Source organism: Triticum aestivum, chromosome 3B, assembly GCF_018294505.1.
Source record: "Triticum aestivum cultivar Chinese Spring chromosome 3B, IWGSC CS RefSeq v2.1, whole genome shotgun sequence".
NCBI classification, from domain to species: Eukaryota; Viridiplantae; Streptophyta; class Magnoliopsida; order Poales; family Poaceae; genus Triticum; species Triticum aestivum.
Genome location: NC_057801.1, coordinates 430,077,821 through 430,100,332, shown reverse-complemented (window position 1 = coordinate 430,100,332; position 22,512 = coordinate 430,077,821).

The following is a 22,512-nucleotide window of genomic DNA, read 5'->3' as shown; positions in this document are numbered from 1 at the left end:
GGTAATGATCTTTCTTAGTAGCCTTATTCAATTTGCGAAAATCAATTACTATCCTATAACCTATGATAATTCTTTGCGGAATCAATTCATCTTTGTCATTAGGACAACAGTAATACCTCCCTTCTTAGGGACACAATGGACAGGACTTACCCACTGACTATCAGCAACGGGATAAATTATACCTGCCTCCAGAAGTTTGAGTATTTCTTTTCTTACCACTTCTTTCATTTTAGGATTCAAACGTCGTTGAGGATCACAAACTGGTTTGGCATCAGCTTCCAAATTTATTTTATGTTGATATAGAGTGGGACTAATGCCCTTAAGATCATCCAGAGTATATCCAATAGCGGCACGGTGCTTTTTCAGAGTTTTCAATAATGTTTCTTCTTCATGCTTTGAAAGGTTAGCACTAATAATGACAAGATATATTTTCTTTTCATCAAGATAAGCATATTTAAGATTATCAGGCAATGGTTTAAGCTCAAACACGGGATCACCCTTGGGTGGAGGAGGATCCCCTAGGATTTCAATAGGCAAATTGTGTTGCAGAATAGGTTCCTGTTTAAAGAATACTTCATCTATTTCCCTTCTTTCATTCATGAACATATCATTTTTATGGTCTAGCAAATAGTGTTCTAAAGGATCACTAGGAGGTACGGCAATAGAAGCAAGACCAATAATTTCATCCTTACTAGGCAATTCTTCCTTATGATGTTGTTTACTAAATTTAGAGAAATTAAAATCATGAACCATATCATCCAAGCCAACAGTAACAACATTCTTTTTGCAGTCTATCGTAGCATTAACAGTATTCAAGAAGGGCCTACCAAATATAATGGGACAAAAGCTATCTTGTGGAGAACCAAGAACAAGAAAATCAGCAGGATATTTGGTTTTCCCACACAAGACTTCAACATCTCTAACAATTCCCACTGGTGAAATAGTATCTCTATTGGCAAGTTTAATTGTAACATCAATATCTTCTAACTCAGCAGGTGCAATATCATGCATAATCTCTTTGTATAAGTCAATGGGTATAACACTAGCACTAGCACCCATATAACATAAGCCATGATAACAATGATCTCCTATTTTAACAGAAATAACAGGCACGCCTACCACAGGTCTATGTTTATCTCTATCACAAGGTTTAGCAATTCTAGCAGTTTCATCCTAGAATTGAATAACATGCCCATCAATATTATCAGACAAGAGATCTTGAACAATAGCAATATTAGGTTCTACTTTGACTTGCTCAGGAGGTGTATAAGTCCTAGTATTGCTTTTACGAACAACAGTTGAAGCTTTAGCATGATCCTTCATTCTAATAGGGAAAGGTGGTTTCTCCGCATAAGAAGTAGGAACAATAGGATCATTATAAGTGACAATCTTTTCTTCAACTTTAACAGGTGTAGCTACTTTTACTTCTATGGGAGGATGATATTTAAACCACTTCTCCTTGGGGAGATCAACATAAGTAGCAAAAGATTCACAGAAAGAAGCTACTATCTCAGAGTCAAGTCCATATTTAGTGCTAAACTTATGGAAAATATCGGTATCCATAAAAGATTTAACACAATCAAACTTAGGTGTCATACCTGACTTCTTACCTTCGTCGAGGTCCCAATCTTCAGAGTTGCGTTTAATTCTATCCAATAAATTCCATCTAAATTCAATAGGCTTCATCATAAAAGAGCCAGCACAACAATTATCGAGCATGGTGCGATTGTTACCAAAAAGCCGAGCATAAAAACTTTGCATAATTAATTCTTTTGCGAGTTCATGATTGGGGCATGAATATAACATTGATTTAAGCCTCCCCCAAGCTTGAGCGATGCTTTCTCCTTCGCGAGGCCAAAATTTATATATATAATTGCGATCACGATGAACAAGATGCATAGGATAATACTTTTGATGAAATTCCAATTTCAATCTTTTATAGTTCCATGATCTCATATCATCACATAGCCTATACCATGTCAATGCATCTCCCTCCAAAGATAAAGGTAAAGCCTTCTTCTTAACAATATCATCGGGTATACCTGCAAGCTTAAATAGTCGACAAATATCATCCACATAGCGTATATGTTCGTCAGGATGCTTTGTTCCATCTCCTGCAAAAGTGTTAGCTAGCAGTTTTTCCATCATACCAGAAGGAATCTGAAAAGGAGTTTCATTTTCAGTAGGTTCAATAGGTTCAATAGGTTGAGGAGCAACTCTTGGCTCAACTGGACAGGGTGAAGATACCCCGAACAAGCCCCTCAGACAATTACTTTCCATAGTAACAAGTGACAGAAAATTTCAGCACACTAAATAAATTTTTTCCTTACCAAAATCCACCTACCAAAGGCGCTTCACTCCCCGGCAACGGCGCCAGAAAAGAGTCTTGATGACCCATAAGTATAGGGGATCTATCGTAGTCCTTTCGATAAGTAAGAGTGTCGAACCCAACGAGGAGCAGAAGGAAATGATAAGCGGTTTTCAGCAAGGCATTCTCTGCAAGTACTGAAATAAGTGGTAACAGATAGTTTTGTGATAAGATAAAGTGTAGCGAGAAACGAGTAACAAAAGTAAATAAAGTGCAGCAAGGTGGCCCAATCCTTTTTGTAGCAAAGGACAAGCCTGAACAAACTCTTATAATAGGAAAAGCGCTCCCGAGGACACATGGGAATATCGTCAAGCTAGTTTTCATCACGCTCATATGATTCACGTTCGGTACTTTGATAATTTGATATGTGGGTGGACCGGTGCTTGGGTGCTGTTCTTACTTGAACAAGCATCCCACTTATGATTATCCTCTGTTGCAAGCATCCGCAACTACAACAAAAGTATTAAGGTAAACCTAACCATAGCATGAAACATATGGATCCAAATCAGCCCCTTACGAAGCAACGCATAAACTAGGGTTTAAGCTTCTGTCACTCTAGCAACCCATCATCTACTTATTATTTCCCAATGCCTTCCTCTAGGCCCAAATAATGGTGAAGTGTTATGTAGTCAACGTTCACATAACACCATTAGAGGTTAGACAACATACATCTTATCAAAATATCGAACGAATACCAAATTCACGTGACTACTAATAGCAAGACTTCTCCCTTGTCCTCAGGAACAAACGTAGCTACTCACAAAGCATATTCATGTTCATAATCAGAGGGGTAATAATGTGCATAAAGGATCTGAACATATGATCTTCCACCAAATAAACCAACTAGCATCAACTACAAGGAGTAATCAACACTACTAGCAACCTACTAGCACCAATCCCGGACTTGGAGACAAGAATTGGATACAAGAGATGAACTAGGGTTTTGAGAGATGGTGCTAGTGAAGATGTTGATGGAGATTGCCCTCTCCTGATGAGAGGAGCGTTGGTGATGACGATGGTGATGATTTCTCCCTCCTGGAGGGAAGTGTCCCCGGCAGAACAGCTCTGCTAGAGCCCTAGATTGGTTCCACCAAGGTTCCGCCTCGTGGCGGCGGAGTCTCGTCCTGAAAGGTTCTCTTCTTTTTTTCTCATCGAAAGACTTCATATAGGAGAAGACGGGCGTCGGAGAGCCACCAGGGGGCCCACGAGGTAGGAGGGCGCGCCCAGGGGGGAGGGCGCGCCCCCCACCCTCGTGAGCAGGGTGTGGGTCCCCTGGCCTTCATCTTTGGCGACAACTTTCCTTTATTTATTTTAAGGTATTCCGTGGAGTTTCAGGACTTTTGGAGTTGTGCAGAATAGTCCTCCAATATTTGCTCCTTTTCCAGCCCAGAATTCCAGCTGCCAGCATTCTCCCTCTTCATCTAAACCTTGTAAAATAAGAGAGAATAGCCATAAGTATTGTGACATAACGTGAAATAACAGCCCATAATGCAATAAATATTGACATAAAAGCATGATGCAAAATGGACGTATCACCAGGTAGGGGTGCACCGGAATCCGCCTTCCGCCGCCCTGTTTTTCGCCGCCCCTCGCATCCATGTCAGACACTCGTCGAGCCCGCGCCGAGCGCCGGGCCGCCCTCGCCACTCACGTCGCCCAGACGGCCCCCGTCGGTGGGTGCCGCCATCGTTCCCCGTCGCCTGCCGTCAACGCCGCCACCGGCCCGGCGGGGAACGAGCAGCAGGCGTCGTCTCTGCATCCTTTGGTGCAGCGAGAAGGCCGCACCGCCACCTCGTCGCTGACTCCAACCTGTTCTTCGTCCCACGCTCGTCGCGCTCCTGCGGACGTGCACGCCGCGCTACTCCTGGCGCGGGAACTCCCGCACTACCGTCCCGTCAATGACCTCTACGACGGGTGGCTCGCCCGCATCACCGAGCTCGTTAGTGCCGCTAGGGGCTCCCCCGTGCCATCCCTCTTGCTGCATCGTGCCCCGCCTTGCGCGGGCGATGAAGCTCCGGGGGCGCCTCAGCCGCCTCCCCCTCAAGAAGGCGCCTTGGCCCCAGGGCACGTGGCCCCTGGACGGAACCCACTCCGTCCGGCACCAGCACAGCAGGAGAAGAGCTGCCAAGAGATCCCTCGTCCCCAAGAAGCTGCCCGAGTGCTCCCCGCACCGGCCCGTCACGACCGCGCTCCCGCTCCAGCGTGCCAAGACCCCGCGCTGCTCCTAGCGGCAGCACACAGAGACTTCCATCACCAAAGGCCTCCCGTGGCCACTGTAGGCTGCCGTGCCTTCACCGCCGAACTACGCAGCGTGGCCTGGCCGGGCAAGTTCAAGCCAGATCTGCCCCCACGCTACGATGGCACTGCCAACCCTGCGGAGTTCCTCCAGCTCTATGAGCTGGGCATTGAAGCCGCCAACAGGGACGAGAAGGTCATGGCGAACTGGTTTCCCATGGCGCTCAAGGACGATGCCCGCACTGGCTCCTGAACCTGGCTCCTGGCATGATTTCCTCCTGGGATGAGATGCGCACCCGTTTTGTCGCCAACTTCCAGGGCACCCACCACTGGCCCCGGCCATGAGTGACTTGCGCCGCATCAAGCAGCAGCTAGGAGAGACCCTGCAGAAGTTCATCCAGCGTTTCAACAATGCTCGCCTTAAGATCCCCAGGGTGTCTGAGGAGGCCATCATCTCAGCCTTCTCCGACGGCGTGCGTGACGTCAAGATGAAGGAAGAGCTTGCGATCCATGAAGACATGTGTACCTCCCTGGAGCTGTTCAACTTGGTGACCAGGTGCGCCAGGGCGGAGGAAGGGCGCCTTTCCCTCCTCGAGCTGTCGGCAGCCGACCCAGAAGAGAAGAAGCCCAAGGCCAAGGACGTGAAGCGCAAGGGGGCTGCCGTGCTCGCAGCAGAGCCGGACACCAAGCGAGGAAGGGATCAGCCTGAGTCATCCAAGGGCAGCCGGTACTGCGTGTACCACGACCTCCACACCCACAACACCAACGAATGCCAAGAGCTCAAAGCCGTGCGGGACGTGTGCGCCGACTGACGCCCAGAGAGCAACGACCGGGGCTATGGCCGAGGAGGAGGAAGAGGTGGAGGACGATGGGAAGACCGTGGCCCTCGCCAAGGGTGGTGCGACCGACCTCGCGAGGACCACTCGCAGGACCAGCCTCGCGAGGGAGGCTGGAGGGATCAGCCTCACGCGGATCGTCTGCAAGGCAACACAGGCCTCCCTCCTCTACCACCACAGCCAAGGAGGAATGAAGACCATCATCAGGACGAGGGGGCTGGGGGCTTCCAGGAGCCGCCCGCAATCGCTTGCATCCTGGGCGGAGCTCAAGCCCCAGCCTCTCAGTGCATCTTCAAGTAGTTTGCTCGCAAAGTAAATGCAGTCCTCCCCAAGCTCGAAGCCACGCACCCCCTCTGGTGGTCAGCATGCGCCATCATGTTCAGCTCAGCGGATCAGCTCAAGTGCGCAGCCACAGCCGGAGTCCTCCCGATGCTTTGTTCCCCAATCATCAGCAATGTGCAAGTCACTAGAACCCTCATCGATGGTGGAGCAGGGCTCAATGTCCTGTCCGTTGAGACATTCAACAATATCCAAGTGCCATACAATCAGCTTCAGCCAACCATGCCTTTCTTCGGAGTCACTGATGGTTCCACAGTTCCGATAGGGCAGGTCCGCCTCCCTGTCACCTTCGGGAAGCGCGACAATTACTGCACTGAGCTCATTGACTTCGATGTCGCGCACATTCGCCTGCCATACAATGCCATCCTCGGGTACCCAGCTCTGGCCAAGTTCATGGCCGTGACTCATCATGGCTACAATGTCCTCAAGATGCCAGGAAGCGGTGGAGTCATCACGGTGCCCTGTGAAGAGAGAGATGCAGTGTGTCCTTTGGAGCGTGCTTTTCAGGCCGCGTCAATTGAAGACCCAGATCGCGGGAGCGGAAGGCTTCCTGAGGCAGTCCCTAAGAAGAAGAAGACATCGCCTGGTCAGAACCCTCGGGAGGCAGGGCCCTTAGAGTCTGCGCCTGTTCCAAGGGAACCTCCTTCTGTCATATAGGAAGGCGCACCCAGCGCCCTCCTCGAGCAAGGCTCGGGGGCTCTCTCCTGGAGGACCGTCGAATTTGCTAAGATCACGAGGGAGGCGCTCGGGCACCACTTGGAGGCATGTTTTAAAGCACGTTTCTCTCAGACAGGAGCAAGGCAAGGAGGGCCAAAACCTCAGGAGTTCGTCAGCGAGATCACTCAGGAGCTGTTGGAGTCAAGAGTCATGAGTGGCAGCCATCGCTTACCCGCCGTAGCTCCCCATCCGGGCGAGGATGGTGGGTTGCGCATGTGCATCGACATACTAGGGCTCAACCGAGCTGCCTCTCAGGAGCGCCTCTGGCCCTCACGCGTGGGATGCTGCGGAGGTCCACCCCACAGCTATATTCGCATGCCTTACGGCTTGCCGAATGCGGCGGTTGTGCGCCAGCACCTCATGAGGGGCATCCTGGAGGCTCAGGCGGCCAGGCATTCCGCAGTCCTGGCAGAAATGGAGATGGTCCACGAGGAGCCAACAGCGCCTCCGGAGCCTCCCGAGGCTCCTGGGCCTAGGGGCTCGTGAAGATCGGCTTCTGCAGCGCACGACGTCCGCTACTCCAGCATCCCTTCATCTTCAACATCGTCAGGTGATATCCTCCGAGTGTCATTTTTTCAGCTGGGAGCACCCTCCGGGCTGCATCATTCCCAGGCCGCGTGGGTCCGTCCCTGCGGCATGTATCCCTTTTGTTCATGTTTTTTAGTTTGCTTTGTTGGGGGCGCCTCTTGGGCTACATTATCCCCAAGCTGCTCGGGCCTGACCCAGTGGCATGTGTCCCTCTCGTGTTCATTCGGGTCGTGCGTTTGACCAACCATGATCATTACTTGATGCTTGTGGCAACACCCTTCTTCCCCCATGCCGGCGGCTTGCACATTAAAGGGGGGTACCTGAGCATCGCGACTCATGGACTCTTACTGGCTCTCCAGCCCTCACCTTCTGGCCTTGTCCACGGCATCGCGACCTGGCATACCAGCGACGGCTGAGATCGCTTGAGGACCGGGACCCGAGGACGTAGAGCGTCCGTATCTAACCAAATTTGCAGGGACACATTACAAGTAAAGGCCCAGAGCCAGGCGCAACCCGCCTTGAGGTAGCGCCCCGTGAGTCCCGCACTGGCTCACGGGTGCCCAGATACACCTCGCCAAGCCCTACCGTGCCAGCCATGTGTCTGGGCGGGGTTGTACACGCCCCGGGGGCTCCTCCCGGAGGGGAGCCCCCTCCCACGCACCAGTGGAAGCACCATGCTCCGCGCTGGCTGACGACACTGCCGACGAGCGGCTATGCCCGTACACATACGGAAGCGCTATGCTCCGCGCTGGTGATAAACAACTGAGGGTGGCCCCCGGCTGCATCAACCTCAGGGAGCCCAGTGCTCAGTGTCCGGCCTCATCGTAACGCCTCCCCTCGGGAGTGCCGTGCGAGGGGGCTGGGCATGGGGGCTACGCCTGGGTCACGCCCAAACGGACGCCACCTAGCCAGGTCCCTTGGGCCTGGTTCGTCGCACGTCTCTCCCCGAGCGGAGCCAAGGTACGAAGGCCGTTTGAACGTCAAGGGGGACTCCTGAGCATCGCGACTCAGGAGCCTAACTGGTCACATAGCCCCTCACCCCTTAGTTCCAAAAGGCTAACGGCGGTTGAGGTATGCGCGGGGCCAGGCTCTGCTGATGTAGAACGGTAAATCTGTTCACACATCTCCCCTCCCTACTTGCTATTCGCGCGTCAAGGGGGACTCCTAAGCATCACGACTCAGGAGCCTAACTGGTCACATAGCCCCTCACCCCTTAGTTCCGAAAGGCTAACGACGGTTGAGGTATGCGCGGGGCCGGGCTCTGCCGACGTAGAACGGTAAATCTATTCACAAATCTCCCCTCCTTACTTGCTATTCGCGCGTCAAGGGGGACTCGTGAGCATCGCGACTCAGGAGGCTAACTGGTCACGTAGCCCCTCACTCCTTGGTCCCGTCCTGGTTTCCGGTCGGGGCTAACAGCGGCTGAGGTATGCACGGGGCCGGGCTCTGCCGACGTAGAACACAAGCAAGTAGGAAGGAAAAACGCAAATCTCAAGGAATTCAAAAGCAAATATTACAGTCCATAGATTGTTTCCACAATGCCAAACACAAGTTTAAACGCCTCCACGAGGCATGATGCATGTTGCAGGAGCTGAAAGCAGGACATGAGCCGTGAAGGGGTCACTTTCCGGCAGCACCATCACTGACGGCGGTGCTGCGCTGGGCGGTTTCACCTCGCGGAGCCTCAGGATCGGCAACACCTCACCTTGGCTTGGTGCTGAAGGCACGGAACCTTGCCAGCAGAGCCTCTGCTCGACCCTTCACAACTTCAGCAGTGGCGGCGGCAAGATCGCCACTCACGGGCTCCAGCAGGCTGTCAAGATCAACGTTGGGGTCGCAAAGGTAGACGTGGGTGAAGATGCGCATCAGTGCTGCAGAAGAAAGGACATGCGCCTCAGCCTCAGCCGTGGGGCCCAGGCCGATCACGACATCTTCAAGGGCGCGGACCAGGAAGGGAAGCAGCTTGGTGGGGCCGTCCTCGGCGCCGGCCAACAGACTCTCCAGGCCGCTATCGTAAAGCGTCTTCAGCAAGGAGCGAGCTTTCTCCTCCAGTTTCGCGAAGGCCACGCGGTCCTCGGCCAGGACCCGCGCCTTGCCGTCCAGCTCGATCTTCCTCGCGCTCCAACGCCTGCTCCATCGTATCCAAGCGGCCATGATGCTCATCAAGCTCGACATCCCGGTCCTTGGCAGCAGTCTCGCGAGCCTTCATCTCTGCCTCCTTCTCCTGGCGGTCACGGGCCTCCTTGCCGACCTGGTCGTCAAGGCCTTGCAGCTCGCCCTCCAGCGCCTTGCAGCGACCACGAACAGCCGCAACCTCCCCCAAGGCGGCATCGTGAGCGGCCTTGGCCTGAAGGATGGCCTGCTTTTCCTCGTCGCAGGCCATCGCGGCCTGAACCAGCGCCGCTCGAATTGAAGCATCAGAACGGACCCAGCCGAAGGCCAGCTCCAGGCGCCCGACCACCAGGCGAGGGTCGGCGCCCTGGAGATCTCCTCGCAGCCAGTCCAATTCAGCAGCAGCACGATCCAGGACAGTAGACGGAGTCGGATAAATGGCGGTTGGCGGAGTAGGAGGAGAAGACGGCAGCGAGATCACGACACCATGAGTGGGGACCTTCTGCGCCCCGGTAACTGCGGCAGTGGCGTCGGGCGAAGGTGCCTCGAGAGTCGCTCGGGCCACGGGGGCTGAGTTTGCCCCAGCATGCCCCGCCTTGCCTCGCGAGGATGACCGGGAAAGAGAAGCCCGGGCCTTGCCGCCCCCTTCACCCGCAGGAATGAGTGCCGCCCTGGACAAAGCCTTGCTACGTCTCGAGCTTGCGTTGGTTTTCCCCGAAGAGGAGAGGATGATGCAGCACAATAGCGTAAGTATTTCCCTCAGTTTTTGAGAACCAAGGTATCAACCCAGTAGGAGGTCACGCGCAAGTCCCTCGTACCTGCACAAAACGATAGCTACTCACAACCAACGCGATTAGGGGTTGTCAATCCCTTTACGGTCACTTACGAGAGTGAGATATGATAGAGATAATATTTTTGGTATTTTTTGTATAAAGATGCAAAGTAAAAAGTAAAAGCAAAGCAAGTAAATAAAGCGATGGAGATTAATATGATGAGAATAGACCCGGGGGCCATAGGTTTCACTAGTGGCTTCTCTCGAGAGCATAAGTATTCTACGGTGGGTGAACAAATTACTATTGAGCAATTGATAGAATTGAGCACAGTTATGAGTATATCTAGGCGATGATCATGTATATAGGCATCACGTCCAAAACAAGTAGATCAAAACGATTCTGCATCTACTACTATTACTCCACTCATCGACCGCTATCCAGCATGCATCTAGAGTATTAAGTTAAAAACAGAGTAACGCCTTAAGCAAGATGACATGATATAGAGGGATAAATTCATGCAATATGATAAAAACCCCATCTTGTTATCCTCGATGGCAACAATACAATACGTGCCTTGCAACTCTTTCTGTCACTGAGTAAGGACACCACAAGATTGAACCCAAAGCTAAGCATTTCTCCCATTGCAAGAACTACCAATCTAGTTGGCCAAACCAAATAAGATAATTCGAAGATACTTGCAAAGATAACTCAATCATACATAAAAGAATTCAGAGAAGAATCAAATATTTTCCATAGATAAGCTGGATCATAAACCCACAATTCATCGGTCTCAACAAACACACCGCAAAAAGAAGATTATGTCGAATAGATCTCCAGGAGAGAGGGGGAGAACATTGTATTGAGATCCAAAAAGAGAGAAGAAGCCATCTAGCTACTAGCTATGGACCCGAAGGTCTGAAGTAAACTACTCACACTTCATCGGAGGGGCTATGGTGATGATGTAGAAGCCCTCCATGGTGGATGCCCCCTCCGGCGGAGCTCCGGAACAGGCCTCAAGTAGGTAAATGATAAAAAAAGAATTTTTGATGCGGAGTGATACTTTGGCATAATTTCAATGTAAATCTTCTTAATTGTGATATGAATATTCAGATCCGAAAGATTCAAGACAAAAGTTCATATTGACACAAAAAATAATAATACTTCAAGCATACTAATCAAAGCAATCATGTCTTCTCAAAATAGCATGGCAAAAGAAAGTTCATCCCTACAAAATCATATAGGTAGGCTATGCTTCATTTTCGTCACACAAAGATGTTCCCGACTTCTATACCCCCGATGACAAGCCAAGCAATTGTTTCATACTTAAATAATCTCAAACTTTTTCAACCTTCACGCAATACATGAGCGTGAGCCATGGATATAGCACTATAGGTGGAATAGAATATGATGATGGGGATTGTGTGGAGAAGACAAAAAAGGAGAAAGTCACACGTTGACGAGGCTAATCTACGGGCTATGGAGATGCCCATCAATTGATATCAACATGAGGAATAGGGATGCCATGCAATGTATGCACTAGATCTATGAATGCTCAACAAAAAAAAACTAGTGGGTGTGCATCCAACTTGCTTGCTCACGAAGACCTAGGGCATTTTGAGGAAGCCCATCGTAGGAATATACAAGCCAAGTTCTATAATAAAAAATTCCCACTAGTATATGAAAGTGATAACACATGAGACTCACTACATGAAGAGCATGGTGCTACTTTGAAGCACAATATATGAGACTCACTACATGAAGAACGAGGTGCTACTTTGAAGCACAAGTGTGGAAAAAGAGATAGTAGCATTGCCCCCCCTTTTTTTGGCCTTTCTTTTTTTCTTTTTGGCCTTTCTCTTTTTTTTCTTTTTTTTGTTTGGGCAATGCTCTAATAATGATGATCATCACACTTCTATAAATTACAACACAAGGATTACAACTCGAAACTTAGAACAAGATATGACTCTATATGAATGCCTCCGGCGGTGTACCGGGATGGTGCAATGAATCAAGAGTGACATGTATAAAAATAATGCTTGGTGGCTTTGCCACAAATACGATGTCAACTACAAGATCATGCAATGGCAATATGACAAAAGTAATGCATGTCATGATGATGATGATGGAAGTTGCATGGCAATATATCTCGGAATGGCTATGGAAATGCCATAATAGGTAGGTATGGTGGCTGTTTTGAGGAAGATATAAGGAGGTTTATGTGTGATAGAGCGTATCGTATCACGGGGTTTGGATGCACCGGCGAAGTTTGCGCCAACTCTCAATGTGAGAAAGGGCAATGCACGGTACCGAAGAGGCTAGCAATGGCGGAAAGGTAAAAGTGCGTATAATCCATGGACTCAACATTAGTCAAAAGAACTCATATACTTATTGCAAAAATTTAGAAGTCATCAAAAATCAAGTACTACGCGCATGCTCCTAGGGGGACAGATTGGTAGGAAAAGACCATCGCTCGTCCCCGACCGCCACTCATAAGGATGCACAAGCCAGGTACACTTCATGTTTCAAATTTGTTACACAACTTTAACCATACGTGCATGCTACGGGACTTACAAACTTCAACACAAGTATTTCTCAAATTCACAACTACTCAACTAGCATGACTTTGATATTATTACCTCCATATCTCAAAACAATTATCAAGCATCAAACTTATCTTAGTATTCAACGCACTCAAAAGAAAGTTTCACATATCTTGAACACCAAGTATATTAACATTAAGCAAATTACCATGCTATTAACGACTCTCAAAATAATCTAAGTGAAGCATGAGAGATCAAGTTTCTTTAAAACAAATCCACCACCGTGCTCTAAAAGATCTAAGTGAAGTACTAGAGCAAAAAAATTATCACGCTCAAAAAGATATAAGTGAAGCACTATGAGCAAATTATCAAGCTCAAAAGTTATAAGTGAAGCACATAGAGTATTCTATCAAATTCCAAATCATGTATGGCTCTCTCAAAAAGGTGCGTACAGCAAGGATGATTGTGGTAAACTAACAAGCAAAGACACAAATAATACAAGACGCTCCAAGCAAAACACATATCATGTTGGTGAATAAAAATATAGCTCCAAGTAAATTACCGATGGAAGTGGACGAAAGAGGGGATGCCTTCCGGGGCATCCCCGAGCTTTGACTTTTTGGTGTCCTTGGATTATCTTGGGTGTGCCATGGGCATCCCCAAGCTTAGACTCTTTCCACTCCTTGTTCCATAATCCATCAAAATAATTCACCCAAAACTTGAAAACTTCACAACACAAAACTCAACAGAAATCTCGTGAGCTCCGTTAGAGAAAGAAAACAAAAGACTACTTCAAGGTACTGTAATGAACTCATTCTTTATTTGAATTGGTGTTAAACCTACTGTATTCCAACTTCTCTATGGTTTATAAACTATTTTACTAGCCATAGATTCATCAAAATAAGCAAACAACACACGCAAAACAGAATCTGTCAAAAACAGAACAGTCTGTAGTAATCTGTAACTAACGCAAACTTCTGGAACTCTAAAAATTCCAACCAAAATAGGACGTACTGGACAATTTATTTATTGATTATCATAAAAAAGAATCAATGCAAAAGCACGTTCCTGTGATTTATTGAATTTTTTCTCGTGAGTGCAAAGTTTTTGTTTTTCAGCAGAACCAAATCAACTATCATCATAGCTTATCCTATAGGTTCTACTTGGCACAAACACTAATTAAAACATAAAACCACATCCAAACAGAAGGTATATGGATTATTTATTGCTAACCAGAAAGGATAAATATTGGGTTGTCTCCCAACAAGCGCTATCGTTTAACGCCCCTAGCTAGGCATTGAGAATTTTAATGATGCTCACAAGAAAGACAAGAATTGAAGCGCAAAGAGAGCATCATGAAACATGTGACAAACACATCTAAGTCTAACATACTTCCTATGCATAGGCATATTATAAGCAAACAAATTTTCAAGGCAAACAAAAACTAGCATATGCAAGGAAGAACAAAGATATGATAGCAATCTCAACATGAAGAGAGGTAATTTAGTAACATGAAAATTTCTACAACCATATTTTCCTCTCTCATAATAATTACATGTAGGATCATAAGCAAATTCAAAAAAATAGCTATCACATAACATATTATCAACACGATCCCCATGCATGCAAAGTTGACACTCTTCCAAAATAGTGAGATTAACATTAATTAAAGTCATGACCTTTCCGAACCCACTTTTATCAAAAATATCATAAGATTGAACATACTCCAAATTTGTGGGATCTAAAGTTGACACTCTTCCAAACCCACTTTCAATATTATTGCAAACACTATTATCAATCTCATATTCATCACGGGGCTTAAATAAATTTTCAAGATCATAAGAAGAATCACCCCAATCATGATCATTGCAACAAGTAGTAGACATAGCAAAACTAGCATCCCCAAGCTTAGGGTTTTGCATCTTATTAGCACAATTGACATCAAAATAATTTATAATAAAATCATTGCAATCATGCTTTTTATTCAGAGATCTATCGTGAGTCACTTGACGGATTTTAGGCAAAACCTTATAAAGATAATCTAGTGCATCCAAATCACTAGGAATTGGTTCATCATAATTGGATCTCTTAAAAAGATTGGCAAGCGGATCAGGATCCATAGATATTGGCTTCTTTGTTTAGGAATAAATAAGCATCTAATCCAACACACGAGCAAACAAAAGGCAAAGGGAAAAGGAGGAGGAGATTGAGAAAGAGAGGGCGAATAAAACAGCAAGGGTGAAGTGGGGGAGAGGAAAACGAGAGGCAAATGGCAAATAATGTAATGCGAGAGATAGGGATTGTGATGGGTACTTGGTATGTTGACTTTTGTGTAAGCCTCCCCGGCAACAGCGCCAGAAATCCTTCTTGCTACGTCTCGAGCTTGCGTTGGTTTTCCCCGAAGAGGAGAGGATGATGCAGCACAGTAGCGTAAGTATTTCCCTCAGTTTTTGAGAACCAAGGTATCAATCCAGTAAGAGGTCACGCGCAAGTCCCTCGTACCTGCACAAAACGATAGCTACTCGCGGCCAACGCGATTAGGTGTTGTCAATCCCTTCACGGTCACTTACGAGAGTGAGATCTGATAGAGATAATATTTTTGGTATTTTTGGTATAAAGATGCAAAGTAAAAAGTAAAAGCAAAGCAAGTAGATAAAGCGATGGAGATTAATATGATGAGAATAGACCCGGGGGCCATAGGTTTCACTAGTGGCTTCTCTCGAGAGCATACGTATTCTACGGTGGGTGAACAAATTACTGTTGAGCAATTGACAGAATTGAGCATAGTTATGAGTATATCTAGGCGATGATCATGTATATAGGCATCACGTCCAAAACAAGTAGATCGAAACGATTCTGCATCTACTACTATTACTCCACTCATCGACCGCTATCCAGCATGCATCTAGAGTATTAAGTTAAAAACAGAGTAACGCCTTAAGCAAGATGACATGATATAGAGGGATAAATTCATGCAATATGATAAAAAACCATCTTGTTATCCTCGATGGCAACAATACAATACGTGCCTTGCAACTCTTTCTGTCACTGAGTAAGGACACCACAAGATTGAACCTAAAGCTAAGCACTTCTCCCATTGCAAGAACTACCAATCTAGTTGGCCAAACCATATAAGATAATTCGAAGAGACTTGCAAAGATAACTCAATCATACATAAAAGAATTCAGAGAAGAATCAAATATTTTCCATAGATAAGCTGGATCATAAACCCACAATTCATCGGTCTCAACAAACACACCGCAAAAAGAAGATTACATCGAATAGATCTCCATGAGAGAGGGGGAAAACATTGTATTGAGATCCAAAAAGAGAGGAGAAGCCATCTAGCTACTAGCTATGGACCCGAAGGTCTGAAGTAAACTACTCACACTTCATCGGAGGGGCTATGGTGATGATGTAGAAGGCCTCCATGGTGGATGCCCCCTCCGGCGGAGCTCCGGAACAGGCCCCAAGATGGGATCTCGTGGATACAGAAAGTTGCGGCGGTGGAATTAGGTTTTTGGCTCCCCTTCTGATCGTTCGGGGATACGTAGGTATATATAGGAGGAAGGAGTACGTCGGTGGAGCTCCGAGGGGCCCACGAGGTAGGGGGCGCACCCAGGGGGCGTGCCCTCCACCCTCGTGACCGCCTCTGGCGCTTCTTGGAGTAGGGTCCAAGTCTCCTAGGTCACGTTTGTTTGGAAAATCACAATCCCGAAGGTTTCATTCCGTTTGGACTCCGTTTGATATTCTGTTTCTTCGAAATACTGAAAAAGGCAAAAAACTACAATTCTGGGCTGGGCCTCCGGTTAATAGGTTAGTCCCAAAAATAATATAAAAGTGGAAAATAAAGCCCAATATTGTCCAAAACAGTAGATAAAGTAGCATGGAGCAATCAAAAATTATTGATACGTTGGAGACGTATCAAGCCTCGGGGGCCCCCTTCAGCTTTTTCGCCGTAGGCGCCGACCTAGCCAAGGAATATGAACGTCAAGCCCCAGCAACAAAGCAAGAAGCAAAATAGGAATCAAGCACTTACTGATCATCGCCTACGGACTCAAGCAACCTCCGGCCAAACTTGAAGCTTGAGAGCCGGCTGCTGGGGTCAGCCTCGGGAGCCTCAGGAGCAGGAGGCGCGTCTGCAGATCGCCTTGGAGCCGGAGCAGGTCCGCGGAGGACCAGCCCCGACCTGTCCTTCTTCGGGATCAGGGGCGAGCTCTCTCCGCCTCACTCGTCGCCATCCTCGTCGTCGTCCGGCATAAGGCGAAGAGCGCGGGACCTGAGCTGACGGAGGGGCTCTCTCGACTCCCCGTCGGTCGCCTCGGAGTCAGGCTCCTCTTCTTGCCCCCCTTCTTCATCCTCTCTGCCGGAGTCGCTGGAGGACACGTTCACCATCGTCCGGGCCACCAGGTCCTCAGGAACCACCGCGGGCACAGGCCCGTCCCCGTTGAAAGCAGGCATGGAGTTCACCACTCGCTCCCAATCATCCCGAAGGAACAGGGGAACAGGAGCACCCTCCAACCTCGCCACATCTCCCCCAACCAGGGATTGGAGGACCGTGGCCAGATCTTTGTCGGCCAAGGCTAAGGGGCTCGGGCAAAGCCTCCATAGCGGGAGCGAGTATTGCCGAAGCGGGGCTACACGGTGCTCCAGGAACTCCCTCAGGAGCGACGCCCCGGTCAGCTTCACCGTCGCCATGTTGCCCGGCCACAGGTCCGCGTCCATCCTCTCCAGCACTGGCTTCGCGCGGGGATCGACGAGCTCCGCACGATATCAAGCATCGACGGTCTCAGGCTGCCTCGTAGGCAGGATCAGCCGGGGGTGGATGCGCCCAGCATCCACCATGACCCACTTGCTCCGGAAGCCTTCAATCCTCTTCCCGGGCTTCGAGATAGCATTGGAACTGGAGTACGCGACGAAGCTCGCGCACGCGGTGATGGGGCCGCGAGAAACCCGGAGGTAAAAGTAATGGCGCAGCAAGGCCACTGAGGGCTTTACCCCAACATGAGCCTCGCAGTAGTAGGCGAAAATCGCCAGGAGAAGAACAGAGTTGGGATGGAGATGCAGGGCTTGCAGATTGTAATGGCGGAGAACAAAAAATAAGAACTCGGAAAAAAGGAGGCACCAGTCCGGCAGCGATGGCTCTCACGAAGAGCGGGTAAAAGGTGCTTCCTTGACCCTCGGGAAGGGTGGAGCACTACCGCCGCCCTGTCGTTGCCCTGCGTCGCCATCATCTGGCGCATCCGGGCAAGGCTCTTCTCCGACACATTCGAAGAATCCAAGGCGGGCTAGTACCAAGCTCCGGCCGGGGTCTAGCAAGGCGCCATGCCTTCCTAAGATGCAAGGTTGGAATAGATCCGAGGATTTCGGAAGCAAGAGGGATGAGAGCGAGAAAGGGGATCTGGGCAATGATTGAAGAAGACAGAGAAGGTAAGCATGGGCGGGTACCACTCACTTGTCAATCCGTGCAGTTACCGAGGCGTCGTGGGGAAGCAGGGGCGCCCACGTCCAATCAACCGCCACGCATCGCCCAAGGCCGCAGGCTGTTGGGGCCCGCGTCTCTTCGCACTTGCCCCTTCGCTTCTCTGCTAAGCCAAGTCCAGGCGCACCTTGGGCCCGGGGGCTACTGTCGGCGTTCTTGGAACAGGGGTACCCAGACTTGCCTGCCTGCGGCCTGCGGCGTGGCTCAAGGGGTGGCCCAGTGCGGCCCATCTTCATCAACACAAGCTCAAGACCCTCGCGAGGGGCCAAGCCTCGCGGGGCGGACGATAGGAAGCTTCCTCAGGCACGGCCTCATCAGGCTGGCTCACGAGGAGGCGGAGAGATCAAGGCGGGGTACCTCACAAGGTGCCCGTGACGCAAGCCATGACAATCAAAGACAGGCGGGTGCCAGCCTGCGCAGAGTCCTTGTTTCCTCTTTGGTGCAAAGGGAGCAAGCGCAGGCAAGAGTATCAAGCAAAGGCAACCATTTCGGTGCGACAAGACCAAGACCAGCAGAACGGCAGGATGGAGGTCATCGTGGAGCCCAAGCCGGCGTCACGACCAGAGTCTTTGGCAGGCGAGGACCGGCTTTAGTCAGGATAAGTGTACTAGATGTTCCCCTTCAAAATGGCCAATTGTTGGCGCCCTTCCCGCTCAATATTTGGGAAGAGGCCCAGGGCCTCCGCCTATAAATAGGACTAGCCACCCCCAGGGTAGAGGCATCTAGCAATAAACCAGAGATAAGAACCTTATCCAGCACCACCACAAGAACTCCTCCCCTCGCGAGGTAGTTCTTCCTTGTATTGTTCATCATCAGCCCCTGAGGCAATCCACCACGCCACAAACTAGAGTAGGGTATTACACCACAATTGTGGCCCGAACTAGTATAAACCTTGTGTCCCCTGTGTTGTTCTTTGTGTAGTTTAGATCCTTGTGAGGCGGCGAGACATAGGTAGGTAGGAGGTGCGATCTACGCATGCCCCCCAGAGTTCGAACCTAGAGGGTCTGCCGGAACCCGAAATCCGACAGTGTTCAGAAAGAAAAACCGAACAAACGATCAAATAATATTCGCAGGAGTCTTACATAAGATGTCCATGTAAATAAGCAGGCATCGCTGCTGGGCGCTGCCGCTCATACTGCGGAGGTCTCTGGACTAAAGCAGGTGTCGTGGTTCTAAGCCTGACAGTAGAGTGGGGGGTAGGTATGGAGAGGCAAGGTCCTAGCTATGGAGAGGTTGTAAACACAAGGGATGTACGAGTTCAGGCCCTTCTCGGAAGAAGTAACAACCCTACGTCTCGGAGCCCGGAGGCGGTCGAGTGGATTATGAGTATATGAGTTACAAGGTGCCGAACCCCTCTACCTGTGGAGGGGGGTGGCTTATATAGAGTGCGCCAGGACCCCAGCCAGCCCACGTAGGAGAGGGTTTAAGGTGAGTTAAGTCTGGGGCATTACTGGTAACACCCCACATAAAGTGTCTTTACTATCATAAAGCCTACTTAATTACAGGCCGTTGCAGTGCAGAGTGCCTCTTGACCTCCTGGTGGTCGAGTGAGTCTTCATGGTCGAGTCCTTCAATGCAGTCGAGTGAGTCCTTCGTTGGTCGACTGGAAGGCGACCTCTTCTAAGGGCGTCCTTGGGTAAGGTACTTAGATCAGGTCCATGACCCTACCCTAGGTACATGACCCCATCATTAGCCCCCGAATGGATTGAGGCTTCGAGTGAGGAAGGAGTTGATGTCGTTTCCGATTAACCTTTGCGCTCTGGTCGTGCGTTGTTCTGGACCAAAGAATCTCTTCGTCGACAGTGAGCAACTTGTCTTCAGTCGACTCGATCCATTCTCTTCTTTCGTCGAGTGATCTTTCGGGCTTCGGCGGTCTCCGAGTGATGGATCGCGGGAAACTCCGTGTCTGACAGACTGATCTGCCGTTCGCGGATTCCGCGGGATGCGAAATTTGGGGACGCGCGCGAAGCGGGGCGGACCGCGGGGTTCGGATGGGACGGGACATAGACGCCTCGATCTCCGCGCCGGTTTCTTCGCCACGTATCCCGTGTGCATAACTGTTCCAGGATATGATTAGATCTACCGGGCCCACCTGTCATCCACTCGGAAGGGACCTTATAAATGCGCCCGGCGAGGATTTCTGTACTGTGCCTCAGCATTCTCTCTCTCTCTCTCTGCTTCCTTCTTCCCCGCCCAGCGTGCTCGCTCTCGCCCCCGCACCACTTCCCTTCGCGCATCTCGCCGGCAACCATGGCCAAGGAGAAGACGGTGGCGCTGGAACGTGCGAAGAAGGCGTCGGTGTCGGAGAAGGCAAAGGGGAGATCCACCAGCCGCGGCGGGTCCTCGTCCAGATCCCGCCTGCCGAAGGGTTGGGTCCAAGGAGACTGGATCCAGTCGACCATCACAGAAAATGACCTCCTCGACATGGCCAACGAGGGCTTGATCCCTCATGGAGCTGCGAGGCTTCCGGGGAAGGAGTGGCAGCCCCAGCCAGAAGAGGGTGAGTGTGTGCTCTTGGCCACCCATGTTGATCGTGGATTTTCCTTGCCGCCGAGTGTTTTCTTCCGTGGCTTCTTGAGTTTCTTTGGAGCGTAGCTCCACCACTTTACCCCAAACTCTATTGCCTATCTTGCCGCGTTCGTGTCCATGTGTGAGGGTTTCCTGGGCTGTCGACCGCACTGGGGTTTGTTCAAGCATATATTCACGTGTCGCTCTCAGACCGTGAAGAAGGCGAGCCCAGGTGATGAGAAAACCCGAGTTGTCCAAATGTGTGGGGGTCTGGGGATCCAGGTGAGGAATAAGAGCACCTTCCCGCCCATGACCTTTCCCGAGTCCGTCAGAGGCTGGCAGTCGACTTGGTTCTACTGCCAGGTCCAGTCGACGCCAGGGCAGTCGAGTGGACTCCCTCTGTTTACCATGGACCGAGTGAACAAGCCCTCCCCTCTGAAGTTGATTCCGGAGGAGAAAGCTGACGTGAAGATGTTGATGGAGCGCGTGGTGCAGTTGGTTCGGGAGGGAGTGACGGGCATGGACCTCCTGGAGGTCTTCCTCAGGCGTCGCATCCAGCCCCTTCAGTTTCGGAGCCACTGCATGTGGTTGTACTGTGGGACTGAAGACGAGACTCGAGTCCATCCAGAAGCAGTCGACGATGTCACTCTGGAAAGATGGATGGTAGCCGTTACCGGAAACAAGGACAACCCACGCGGAGCCAGAAGGATTCCTCCACTCGACCACAACAGCGATCCAAACAAGGTACACTTGCTCTGCTCTCCACTGCGTTCTTGTCGCATTCATTTCTGTTTACCCTGCCGACTGGTCGACTGATCCTTGTCTTGATATCTGCTAGGCCCTCACCGAGCTGTACTCGATGCCCAATGGGGCACAAGCTCCGACTGAGGAGGGTGAGGCGAGTGGGGGCGAGAGTCAGGACGAGGAGGAATGGGACTCGGACGTTGCAGAGGATGATGATGACGATGATGATGATGACGGTGATGAAGATGACGTTGAAGACGAGGAGGAAGAGGAGGAGGAGGTCGTACCACCGCGCTCGGAAAGGCGGTCGAAGCTTGTCCACGACCCTTCGACTGAACGTGGTAAGGGGGTTGCGACCGCTGCTCAGTCGACCAAACGCCCTCGGACCACCTCTCCAGTGCCGACTGAAAAGGCACCGAAGCAGCCCAGGGCGGCCTCGTCGAAGCCGATCAAGCTCCTGCCGAAGATGAAGGTGTCCATCCCCACCATATCAGGGTAACCGTGCTGCTTAAGTCTTCTTATTTTGTGTGAACTTTGTCTCTGGTCGACGCCGAAGTTAGTCGACTGATCCTTTGGAGTTGCAGTGATGCTACTTCTGAAACCTCGGCCCGGGCTGATGACCACGAGATGGAGGACGCAGCAACTTCGAAACCAGGTACTGTATTCTTGACGCCGTTCTTAGTCGACTGACTCGCGATCTCTGACCCTGATTCTTCTCCATAGCTCCACCCAATATTGTTATCAATCTCCCTGATGATGATGAGGATGAAGAACCCCTGAAGCGCAGGAGGAGTAGGAAAGCGTCTGCCAGTAAGGTGCCCCAGGATGTGGCGGCGCCTGAGATTCTGATTGCGGAGGAAGAGAACACCACTCGACACACGGTGACCTTCGCAGATCCATTGACGAGTGCTCAGCAGCCCTCCCTCTTCACGACGCACCACGTCCCAGAGGACCAAGCTGGCGCGGCGAAGGAAGCGATACGCCAGGCGGGAATCATGATGGAGCAGTTGAAGACCATCCGGGATGCGAGCCAGGCAGCTTATGACGCCAGCTCTGCCCTCCAAAGCAATGTCCAGGTCAGTCGACCACCGTTTGTTCTGTTGGATATGTTACCAAAAACTTTTCCTTTCCGGAATTTATAGTAGTCACCCACTGGGTGTGTCGATTAAACTCCGTGTTAGCGGGGGCACACTGAGTGCACCCGCTGGGTGTAGTCCCCAAGGCTAAGGTCGACTGCTGGCAGTCGGCCTTAGGCTTTATGATGTCAATCTTTCTGTCAGTCGACTATGTCGACTGGATTTCACGAACCGGTGGGGGCACGCTGAGTGCA